The sequence below is a fragment of the Strix aluco genome, chromosome 4 (genome assembly GCF_031877795.1).
Source record: "Strix aluco isolate bStrAlu1 chromosome 4, bStrAlu1.hap1, whole genome shotgun sequence".
NCBI classification, from domain to species: Eukaryota; Metazoa; Chordata; class Aves; order Strigiformes; family Strigidae; genus Strix; species Strix aluco.
The window spans coordinates 42,942,876-42,956,186 of NC_133934.1; positions in this window are offsets into that span (position 1 = coordinate 42,942,876).

Sequence of the window (13,311 nt, forward strand, 5' to 3'; positions counted from 1 at the left end):
AAATGAGGTGAAAGGCTCCAAATCTCTGTTATTCATGTAGTCTGCATCAGACTACTAGTTATTTTATTAGAACATATAATAGACCTGCCCTGACACTGTAACTCCTGTTGCAGCTACCAGAAATAGCCCCAGAGCTTTAGCCAAATGTTATACGATACAGCACCACTGAGAACTATGTTCCTACTCTACACCAATTTCAGGAAAAAACTCCAGAGAAAACCCATCCCTTCTCAGCAGGGAACCAGGGACTGAAAGCCTCTGAAGTACTTAACATTTCACATGTTCTTCAGAAAAAAACTCAATCCCTAGGTAATTTTTGGGGTCTTGCTTGTAAAATTGATGCAGGATCTAAAATATCACCAAAGATGGAGCTCACTGAAGCATGGAAGCTCATCACTCCCAGTAGTAGCTGTCAGTTGCAGACAGTAGCTAAAGACATTTCTCAGGGTAACCCATGACACTGTAAGGAGACAAAGGTATTCCATACCACATAAAATGGCAATGTCCAGGAGACTATGGATGGTGTTGCAAGATGCAGTCCCCAAACTGTTCAGGACCAGTTTTAATCCAGTTAAAACTGGCTAAAACCAGTTCAATCCAGTTAAACCCGCTTAAAACCAGTTTAATCCTGTTAAAAGCAGTTCAATACAGTTTAATCCGGTTAAAACGGGTTTAAACAGGTTCAAAAATTCAAACCAGATTGAGCCAATTTTAACCAGTTTAAACCAGATCAAATCAGGAAACTCAAGCCTGTTTCCTGACTAGAGAAGCACACTGGGACTAGAGAAGCATCACCAAAGGCTCTGTGCTGGGATGGTGAAGTCAGATCCTTTCACCTGAACCCAATTCCTTCCTTTCAGCTTGATATTGTGACCAAAGTACCCCTCTTCTTTATTTGCTCTAGCACTACTTCATAGTTCTTCTTCAAAGGAGACTAAACATGGGCTCTTCAGCGAGGCAACTGCTGAAGACCACGCAAACGCACAGAGGAATGAGCAGCTTGGCTGTACTGGCAGATGTGAGCTTGCCTTTGTACCATACCGGATAAACACCCTCTCAGAGGCTTGCCAGCATTCAAGTGGAAAAGGGTTGTGACGTTGTGAATCTAGACAAGCCATGAGCAGACAAGAACAGGCAGGCAGGAGTGAGCTGGAGGCAGACAGGACTAGTCCAATAGACATAGAATTAAGATGACAGTCCCACACAGACCTAGAATTAAGATGACAGTCCCACACTTACTACTGAAAAACACCTCCAGCAAAATCAGCTCCCTGCCCCTACCCCCCCTCCTTCAAAGAAGTATGTCACCCATCATCAGCTCAGCAACAGTTTCTTGTCCTTCTGCCTATTCAGGCTCTGACCAGCCAATTTTTGCTTCTTACTGAGCTGCTACAAGGTTGTCTAATCCTAATGGAGATCTGTTGCTCTTTTTGCCCTGTCTCTCCCCATTACTAACTTCATGAGATTCACTTGCCAGCACACAGTCCTCAGAGACCTAACAGACCAACTATTCTGCTCTAAAGAAGGATGTGCGAAAACTAGACACACCAAGATGAATTAATAGATTTAAAGCCTCTGCCTGGTTAAGCCCTGTATGCTCATTCATCTCCTCATTCTGTAATGGCCAGATTTAGCAAAGTACAACTTGACCTATTGCTGTGTTTTAAAGGAGAGGGTTTTTCTTAACCTGTAAAATTGAGCAATGAAGGGTTAAGGGAACCCAGATTCCAGGCTTAATCACAACACTTTCTTCTCACAATGGTATAAATTGTATTCTGTGTCTATTTGCAATATGCAGAACAAACACAGGAAATCCTAGAAAAATCAATATTTTCTTAATGAAGGTGGTTGTCCTCTGCTTGCCTCCAGGTAACAGAATAAAAGGTTTTAAGGCACTGTCAGTTAGCAGAATTGATATCAAATGCTTTTGATCAGGTACCCTGTTTGGAAAGCAACTACACTGGGAATTCCCAGTTTGTAAATGAGGTCTGTTGCCTTTATATTGACTTACCATATAATGGATTGTAAAAGGCCAATTTTACTGGAGCAGAACTACACAATCTTTCCCAAGTCTGCCCTACTGCTGCATATTTTTTCTTTTCTCTTAAGAGTCTGCTATAGGATATAATATATGCTACAAAACTTTAATGCTCTACCCATACAATTAGAAAGATTTTACTAAAATACAGAATCAGAAAAAAATAAGCCTTCATATTTTTTCTTTCAAAAGCTATCATCAATAAGTCTATCATTTGTGCTGTGTTGTAGCCACAAACACTGAGACAGATGCTTGTAACTTTTCTGCCTGCTTCAGCCTAGACCACACCACTCCATTAGAGTGCTGAGAATTTGCTGGCTTCGGAGAGGCCAAAGCATGTATTCTCAAGGGACTGAAAGGAAAATGTTCCACAAATGCCAAGCTGGAACTTGGCACCATGGTCACTTGGCAAATGAATGGCACTGTACATAATAAACAAGCAGAGAGAGTGAGCTTAAATTCTAAATACCCTCTTGAGAAAAGATAGAAAACAGTTCCTAGGAACAGTGAACAAAAGCTGTCAGAAAACTAAGATCATTGATTTTTGTCATGAATGACTTATGATTATGGCTTCGTGGTTGGAACAGGAGTGGAAGATTTTGCAGTACAAAGCACTGCATTCACTAATCTGTGTGAGATTTCATTTACACTCATTAGATAAAGCACAGCGTCACATTTGTTAGATCTGTTGGACTCAAATATTGTATTTTACACATTAATCCAATTACCTTCCTGTGTCACTACATCTTTAGATTACATTAATGTAGCATCAATTAATAAATGCTTTTTTCTATTTCCATGTATAACTGTGTAGAGGAAAATACTGTTTAGAATAGCCATTAATTTTCCATTCAAACAAACGATCTGCTTCAAAATGAAACTGACCAAGCTGCAATTTTATTTCCACACCTCTCATATTTGTATTATGCTACACCAAACAGTAAAACTAAGAAAATATATGGCACAGAGTTTAGGCTGCCAACTGGCTACCAGGCAAAAGGACAGATTAAGCAAGGTAGCAGGTTCTCTGATCCAGCAGATGAACAAGCTGTATTCTGACTTCTGCATATTAACACTGTTCAGATCTGAAGGGAATCTGCTCTGACCCACATGCACTTTGGTTGTACACTGCACAGCACTCAGGATATTCACCAATCTGTTAACACACCCCATACCCTTCTTTCACAGTCACCATCCATTGACAATTCAGGGTTTCATAATGCACTCTTACGAAAGCTTTCAAAACCTTATTCTGCACTGAAACAGGAGCCAGCCTCCTCAGAGACCAAAATATAGCCTTGTTCTCTACCTCAGAAGGGTTTTAGTACACATCCAGTCCCATTCTCTTAAAATACAACCAAAATTTAATAGAAGGTGGAAATTGAAACTTCAAGCTCACCAAATAAGCATCTTCGATTTTAAATACTAACCCTAAACCAGCACTGTGCAAAGTCACATTCTACTCTCTTCCCTTTTCCAGGTCTTCTGCAGTTTTTGCTTACAATGCTTGACTTTCTGATTTGTGGGCCTGGACCACACCCTCCACCAGAGGAATCTGAGTCTGAGTTTGTATTCTGCTTTTTCTTGCACTTACTTGCCGCTTGAAAGTAATCCAGTTGTGAAGTTAAGCCCTGATCCAGAAAAACACATGAGCACGTAATTTGTATATATGAATAGTATCATTGTGAAGGGTGCAGGCTCTTTCCCAATATTTACCATCAGTCTTTTCTCTGCTATTGCTTCTTTGTTCCCCATTACTGCAACTGGCCTTTCTGTTTATTCCAAGATTTTCCTGTAAATTCGAAATGGAGTACAGGCTATGTATAGGATCATTCCCAGGACTGAGAGGAGAGGGCTTTCAGAAGAACTAGGACATAAAACACACATACAACTGTGTTTAAAATGAGATGTCAGAAAGTTCTCAGCACTGCTTTTCATCTCAACCAGTTAACACATATCAGAACAACTTTTGGCTAGCTTGCTTGTTCAGCTTGAACTTTTAGGAAGATCATCCAGGTAACTCATTTAGTTAGGAAAATATCCCTGCAGAAGTAGTAGTGAGGGTTTATGAGTTACAATATAGTTGTGACGTTAAGTGCTAAATACTCTAAAACTAAACTACTTAAAAATAAATAGTGTGGATTCTATGATATTGGGAACCTATTAATATTCTTTCACCTATGAGCAGTGGTGTATATTTAGAGGAGAGATATCAACACGTTTCAAACAGTCCCATAAGCAAAATGAACATTTAGAGATCGGTATTAACTGAGACTGATCATTAACATGAATTCTCCTGAGAACAATTTTATATATAATCAATTTCAATTATCCTACTTTAGGCTTAGGAATTCTTGTTGGAGATTCCCACATACTGAACCAGACATTTAGAAGTGCTGATGGGATATTTACTCCAAAATGCCCGACATTAATTCTTTGCTGATTGTGCCCAATGCAGTGCAACTTCACACTGAATTATTTGAGTCCTATGGTCAGTATTGCAAAAATACTGATGCTGGTCAAACACACTTCATTACTAACTGTCATACACTCTAATGGGCGTTAACAGCGTGTCTCAGGGAGGTGTTCAAAATCTTGCAGAGTCAAAGTCCTGATAGACCAATCACATAGCAGATGCCCCAGCTTTCTGAGATTAAAATCAGAAAAGAAAGTTGAAACTTAAAGAGCAATTTTTTAAAAATATATATTGAATTAGTGACAGGTAATGCATGCAACATCATCAGTCTGGTTCTCAGAGAAAGGGATAATGGTTTTGGTGAGAAATTTTGCCTCAGCAGTGCATACAGGAGGACAAGAAGTTGATCTTACTGTAAAAGTACATTCAACACTGTTGTCCTAGTAAAATTAGTTCCTAGTTGTTCAAACCTCGGCAAAGCAAAAAGCCCTTTAATTCAATATTCTTAGGGTGTTTTAAAAAAAAAATCAGACTATAAACTTTTGTGTTAAAGCTCATTCTGGTTGAATCTTAAATCAGCCGATGTTATAGTGCTGACAACTTACTAAATGTTTCCAGGCAACAGAAAGAAAATAGCAAAAAGTAAACAATTCAAACATGCTAAAGAAGAACAAACTGATACAAAAATAAAACCTACTCCTGTATGGAGCTCCTTACATCTAAGCAACCTTAACTCCTTTTATGTTTCATGCATAAAGAGGAAGTAGAGAGTCTCACAAAACAAGGGCCAGTGTTTTTCAGAGGTTTTTGGCTGTTATTTTCACAAAGGATCCTTTTGTTTCTTTTCAACACTCAGCAGACAATTGCTTCCAATTTCAGTCAACCCATGAAAACAACCAGAGTCTCCAAAGACTTCATAAAGTCACTGAGGCAGACTCTGAAAGTCTCCCCACACCTCTGTCATGTGTGTTGCGGGTTAAGTGTTTCCCTATAACCACTCTTGTGTGGCCTACATACTGGGGTGTGGAGTCTGTATTTTGTGCCTTGTGATACTTATATTTTTTACTGCTCCAGCAAACTAGAGGTGCTGAAATTGCAGTTTGTGCCAGCCAAGACTGCTGACTGCAGTGAACTCCCCTTGGGCCAGCCAGAGTCCAAGAGTGCTCTCCATGTTACAGAGGCTCTCAAATAAACAAGCAACCACCAAAAATTAAAAATTTATTGTCAACACAATTAACTAGCCCTCTGCAAATTACAGGTTCGAATGTCCATGAGAGGAGAACAGAACAACTTCTTAGGGTTTAACATAACCCAAAACACATAACAAAGAACAACTCCTTAGGGTTTAACGACAACCAAAAACGCAGAACAAAGCACCACTCCCTACAGTTTAACGACAACCCAAAACACTCTATCACTCATCTAACAAGTGAGGGCTCTCAACCTCGAGGACCTGCTCATGGCAGCATCTCAACCCAAGTCACCTCGAGGAGTTTCCTTGGGCGGCGTCCTGACCCAAGGGGAGAGTCCTCAACCACAGCCAGCATGCTGCTCCAGGGGACAAGCTCAAAATGGCTCCCCCAGGGGACTCCATTTATACCCAGGCCGAATCTGACCTGTGTTCAGTAGCGTCTCCCATTGGCCAAAGGCCCCAACTACCGTGAAGCCCCAAGAGCAAAGGCAGTCAGGAGCTTCTACCCTTCAGCAGCCAAGAAGCCCTATTTTCATTGGGCGGGTGCACCTGCCACACTCCAGTATTTTTCTGATTGTCAATGAGCTCCGCCATCAGCTCTAATCCATCACCAGAGAACCCTTCTTCCTCTCTGGACCACAGTAATACATGCTCTCCACCTGGATGGGGCAACTGCTGCCCTTTGGATACACTGCAGAACACACAGGCAGTTGCTCCAATGTCCCTGATGCCCCATTTTATAGGTGTGATGGCTTTAGAGGAACCATATAGTTCTGGGTGTGGAATGTCTTCAGCTACTTCAGCTACTCCAGCTACTTCAAAAATCACTCTTACCACAAAACAAGTTAAAGATGCACATAAAAGCATCTTTCTACCAGCACCTCTCTTTCATAGTACAGTTGAAGAGTTGCAGATTTTCCTGACAAAAGGTTCCCTCTTTCAGTGACACACACATCTCAAGTAACAATCATTAAAGACTGTCTTTTCATGCTGGAGAATGACACCCTCTATAAGCCATCTCCCATTTAAAATCTTGCCAGGGGTCATAAAACATATTTTTTTTTTTCTCCTTATGCACTGTCAGCTGACCATTTCCACTCATTAAAATAGCACTGCTTCACTCCCTTGGAGTTGAAAAATACATCTTTGCTACACAAGGTATCAAGTCCTGTGCTTGACTGGCTAATTAACAGTTTGTATTGAGTTTGAATGGCAAGGTTTTGGTAATGGGAGGAGAAACAGTGTTGGCCTCTGTGAGAAGCTGTTAGAAGTTTCCCTCATGTTTGACAGAGCCAATGCCAGCCAGCTCCAGGATGGACCTGCTAATGGCCAAGGCCAAGCCAACCAGCGATGGTGGTAGTGCCTCTGGGATAACATACTTAAGAAGGAGAAAAAACTTCTGCTCAGCAGCAGCCAGGAGAGAGGAGTGAGAATATGTGAGAGCAACAACTCTGCAGACACCAAGGCCAGTGAAGAAAGAGGCGGAAGAGGTGCTCCAGGCACTGGAGCAGAGATTCCCCTGCAGCCCGTGGTGCAGCCCATGGTGAGGCAGGCTGTGCCCCTGCACCCATGGAGGTTAATGGTGGAGCAGATACCCAACTGCAGCCCAGGGAGGACCCCACGCCAGAGCAGGTGGATGCTCAAAGGAGGCTGTGACCCTGTGGGAAGCCCACACTGGAGCAGGCTCCTGGCAGGACTGTGACCCTGTGGAGCAAGGACCCCACACAGGAGCAGGTTTTCTGGCAGGACTTGTGACCCCGTGGGGGACCCACACTGGAGCAGTCTGTTCCTGAAGGACCTGCAGCCTGTGGAAGGGACCCACGCTGGAGCAGTTTGTGAAGAACTGTAACCTGTGGGAAGGACCCACATTGGAGAAGTTCGTGGAGCACTGTCTCCCATGGGAGGGACCCCACGCTGGAGCAGGGGAAGTGTGAGGAGCAGCAGAGACAATGTGTGATGAACTGACCTCAACCCCCATTCCCCATCCCCCTGCAACACTCAGCAGGAGGAGGCAGAGCAAATCAGGAGTGAAGCTGAGCCCAGGAAGAAGGGAAGGGTGGGTGAAAGGTGTTCTAAGATTTGGTTTTATTTCTCACCACTCTACTCTGATCTGATTGACAAATTAAATTAATTTTTCCCCAAGTTGAGTCTGTTTTGCCTGTGATGGTAATTGATGAATGATCTCTCCCTGTCCCTATCTTGACCCACAAGCCTTTCATTATATTTTCTCTCCCCTGTCTAGCTGAGGAGTGATAGAGCGGCTTTGGTGGGCACCTGGTGTCCAGCCAGGGTCAACCCACCACACAGCATCTTCTATCAACAAGGGGTAAAACTTGATGACTTGCTGCACATGTTTCAGTTTAAAGCATTTCCCACCTGAAATTTATAGTCCATATTGCATATTTGTAAAATTGTATTAAAAAAAATGTGGCTTATTACTAGCTCTATAATGCAACCATGATAGTAATGTCACCACTTTGGGATGACAGTTGGTTTGGTGTCATCGTCCCCATCTTCCTCCTTCAAAGCATCATATAAACTAACTACACTACTAAGACAGAGAGGCATTCTTCAGGAGGCTGGTTTTAAATTTCACTTCTTTTCCCAAGCTGCTATGCTTTTGCTCAACTTAATGCACTTTGAAAAGAAGTTAAGCTAAAAATTAGAGTCATGCTAATTATGGAATAAGAATCCCACATATGCAGTTACTCAGGAATAGCTGTTCTTGAATAACAGCACATAACCAAGCCTAGGACATATTTTTAATGTTTTCTTTACAATCATGACAAGTAGGGCTTTGGGACTTTTTAATATTTTTTTGCTTTGTTTTGCTTTCCAATATTTTAAAATTTAAACAAAAACTCTGTGGCACAAAATTTGCTTCACATAAATTGTTCAGAAAGTGCATGAGTATTTGTATCTCCAAGTTCTGTCCTAAATTTCAGTAGAAGATACCTATTACAATGCAACTAGGAACCCAGAAGAATTTTCCACATTCCAAAGAGCAGAAAATGTGATATAATTTTAATTATATCAGGAAGTATTAATTCAGCACACAATCAGAACAAGATGCTGGTCCCTGATGTTAACTTGGTGACTCAGACACCATGTCAGGATTTCCTTCCCTCTAAAAATTCTTTAATTGGAGTGGATGAGGAGGCATCTGTCCCTCTCCTCTGGACTCAGTACAACACTCTATGGAAAGACACAACTGTTTTGGGAAACAGACAATGGAAAATCTTTTTGACAAAGTACAAAAGGCCAGTACAAAACAGTGGAGCCAAATCCATTCTCCTGACAGCCCTGATGAATTTCAGTGGCACCATGGCAGAGATTATTATAGCCTACGTGCTAGATGCTCTGCTACAAATTAAAAGCACTGGAGTAACTTTGCAGACCTGATTCGGAGAAACAGCTAGTAGTTAGGACATCTGGCTGTGGGTTCATGTTCTCCTTCTTCTAGGAAAATGTTGCTAACTTTTTCTTAGGAAGGCAGTTGGCTCTTGAGCCTTGCTCCCTCTTGCCTTGGCACTTCAGAAAATCTGGGTGCATGTCTAAGGAACAGAATTATATTGTTGCAGCAATACTGCAATATAGTTAATGTTTCTGGAAAAATGGGAAAGATGTTCAAAGACACATAAATTATGTATCCTTTGTACCCCTATATGTGCACAGGGAGTAGGATAAGGTAGAGAGCAGTACAGGCATCTTAGAAAGCAGTAAAGAGCACTGAAACAATTTGAACATACTTTTAGTTCTGCTTATTAGAAATTTTTCTTAGAGGTACAAAGCCTTTTAACTTCCACACATCCATACACATACAGTGGTGAACTAACTAAACCTAAGGAGGAAAAGCTACACATGCAAGGGCACACACACACACATACAATCCCCCCTCACCCCACCATATACAAGCACAGAAGAGAGGAATAGTTCTGAGGGAGGACAATTACACACCTGCTGTAAGAGCTGCCATCCATTACCTACAACACACTGCAGTGCTGACCTTGCTAGGAACTGATGCAGCAGCCAACTTATCAGCTCAGGGATCACTGAACTGTTATTTTGTCAAGGAGTCTGAAGTGTGTTAAGGAGAAGTAAAAAGCCGCTGTTCTCTTGGGGTCAGAAGAGTCAAGAATTCACACACACATGTTATGAGGCCACCCAACAGAGACTACGAAATCTCCCTGAGATGATCAGAGGTGTCTGTATTAAAGACCTTGTAGCTTAGTTTACTAAAATATGGAAATGTATGCATTCCAGTGAAATCTTGCATTGAAACTTGAAAATAAAAAAAAGGAGGCTGAGTCTTGTGAGACACATTTATGGACTGATTTGCTCCACATTAGTTTTGTTCTGAAGTTAGCAATACTGTCTGGAAATAGTATTAAAATTATTTCAGCAAGAAATTATACAGTACTCTCCAAGATTTATTGGAAGCTGCTATAACCACAAAGTAGAGCAGAAATATACATAATATTCAGAGTCCTGAAGTCATAATCGCAAGGATAAATCTACAAATTCCTGAGAATGCCTAACTTTAGTCAGCTTTCCCATAAAAAGAGATAAACAGAGAGCAAAGTAGAGGACGTAATAACAGACTCATGCATAGTTTTACATCACTACTATTACGAGTACACAGAAGGATTAGACTGCATGGGATTTCAAGCAGGAGAGGATCTCTACAATATTGTTCTCCTCAAGCCCCATTAGGAATTAATGATGCCTCAAGCAGTATTAACTCTGGCAAATTTCTTTCTACTGCTGCTGCTACATGACTATGGCAACATCACAGCTTCTGCCCAGCCTGTGCTATTAGGGGAAGAGATCTGCAACAAAAAGAGAGAGGCACCAATTCCTTAGGGACATCTTACTGATCTGCACATCATTCGACTCCATTAACCACATATCTGAGATTCCCAGGCTTTAACATTCCCACGGAGTGCTCCATCTTCCCTAAAGCTCTGAGAGAACAGCAAATGTCAGCTGAGTCTTCTGAAAACTCCTGCTTTGTTTCTCTTCCTGTAGGACGTCATTTCTGGGGTACAATGATGCATGTCTTTGCCTACACCTTTAATCGAGCCTAGATTCATTCTGCCAACAAAATATTAGGTTTATCAGAATAAATGGGTGAGAAAACTTTGCAGAATTAATGGAAGCACTCAAGCTTTTCTAATTATACACTGCATTAAACTTTTATGAGAGAAACCATGCAAAAATGCTCTGCTTTGAGTGTATTCTCAGAGCAGCTAATTTAGTTTGGTCAGTTGAACTGATCAGGCAAACAAAAGTTTAACCCAGCAAAGTAAAAATATTCATGCAAGGGTGGAATCCCACATTAATCTCTGAGCAGAACAAAAACAAAGACAGAAGCTCATTGCTGGCTTCAAGAGGTAATAAAGAACATGTTGCTGTATCGTAAAAAAAATCACTGTAATTCTAAAGCAAAACGTTGTTCTAAGGGACTATCTTCAAGCATACATGTTTGTCTTTTGCTCATTTAATTTATCTGCCTTTGATACATCAGCTGATGCTGAATTTTATGTATATTATTTTATTTATTTCTGCAGCTCCAACTCAGATGCAGGTCCCTGCTGTGCAGTACAAACATGTACATAATAAAACATCAGCTCTGTTTCAGAAAGCAAAGAACTTGAGGGCTGAACAGACAAGGCAAGAAAATTGGCAGAGAAAAAGAAAACTCAGAACACCCATTTCACATTGTGCCATTGAGGCACAAGACTATGACCTTACACTGGTAAACGGCAGCAATGTTTTGTCACTGAGATACATGGAGATAGGATTACATTTTACACAGCGTGCCCAGAAGGACATGAAACATCCATGGCAGAAGGGAAGACTAAGCCCCAGTCTGCTGCACACTGTTCAGAGATGCTGACACTCTTTCATTGACTTATTACAAGCACAAAAATCTTCTGTATAGCATAAACACACACATTACATATACATTCTATAGATAGTATGGAATATAACGTTTATTCAGTACAATATACATTATACTTACCTCAAAAAAAGCCCAACAACCTCAGAGCCAGTGGTTTTTATGCCTGCTTGGTATTTATTAGAAAATCAGTATGTGGCTCTGCCTAGTAATTTCTAAGTGTCAATACCTGCTGGTTGACTTCTGAGAAAGAGACAATTTGCTGTGGCTGATTTGTGACAGATGCTGGTAGGTTGGTGGGTGGACAGCCACCCCTCCAGATCCGCGATTTCACCTTTTAAGAAATAGGAAGTGTGTGCATTAAAAGAGAATGTGGGCTAAGCTGACCTGACCTCCATCCTCAGACCTGGTGAGAAGTGGCTTCAGAGTCAAGGGGTGTCCTGCTTTACCAGCAGCCAGGGCCAATTCTTTCACATTTTCCCCATTTGGTAGCTACCAGAGAAAGACAGCAATTACAAGTGTATAATAGACCTGGATGGAAAACAGAACTTTGCCTAACAAGATGGTGATACTTCAAGCTGGGAAAACTTCAACATTTTCAACATTTTCAAAATCCAACACAAGGACATTTTTTTAAAAGGGAATAAAAGCCAAACAAAATTAATTTTTGCTCCATCAGAATATTTTGATTCAATTTTAGTTGGGGGTTTTTTAAATAAAAGCTAAGAAAGCAATTGAGATACATCATTTCAAACAACAACAAAAAAACCCTCAACAAAACTCATTATTCTAAATATGCCCAAACTTAGTCAAACACTTTTTTGTTTGCTTTTTTCCCCCCCAAATTAACATGGGCAAAACGTATCTTTCAAAGCCCTTCAAAGTCAGAATCATCCCTGATGTCTTGCCAATGCAAATGTCTTGCTCTCATAAAAATACCTACTGTTGTGTAATTCTTTGAGAATCACAAATAGGTGGTGATATATACACATAGTGAATAATAATAATTACTATTGCAGATAATAGATTTTATACTTTTTTTGAGCTAAGCTATATATTCATAGATATAAAATGAGAACTCCAGCAAAACTAAGCTGACCTCTCTTCTGTGATGTGATTGACAGAATGAGCTGGTTACACTAAACACTACATTAAGTCTTGCTAGTCTGAACCCAGATCTTTCATGACATGTTGTCTTGAGTTTTCTCTGTGATTCCTACTGAATATTTCTGTGGAAAACATGCATTTGTTATATATATATTGCAGCAATAATTTTAAGGGATATATACTGAAGCTTCAAATAGTATTTTGGAATAAGTTATGTATGCTTACATTCCTAGAAATCCCAGCTCAAAAGTTGATATATTTCTACAAAGATATACAAATTCTCAAAGGGAAATGTGGTAGTCAGTGCAGAAATTATTTAAAGAGGAGCTTTAGCTGTAACATGCAGAAACTCAGTCTCGATGGTCATACTGTCCTTTTCTTCATTAATATTCTATCTTTTACTCACCTATCATGATGGAAACTGCGCTTAAAATTAAAACAGCTGCTTCCTTATTGCAAACTTGGTGGTATTAGGCACAGTCTGAATTTAGTTTTGCTGCAGCATGCGTAATTCTGCTGAGGGCAAACAAATTTTCCTGCAAACTTTATCAACTAGCTTTGGCATCTTCTCTGTATGGTTTAAGGATGCTGGCCATGAAACATCTAAGAAAGCAAGCTGTTTTCTTGTTCTGTGCCCTGCAGAAAAGGGCTTTGCC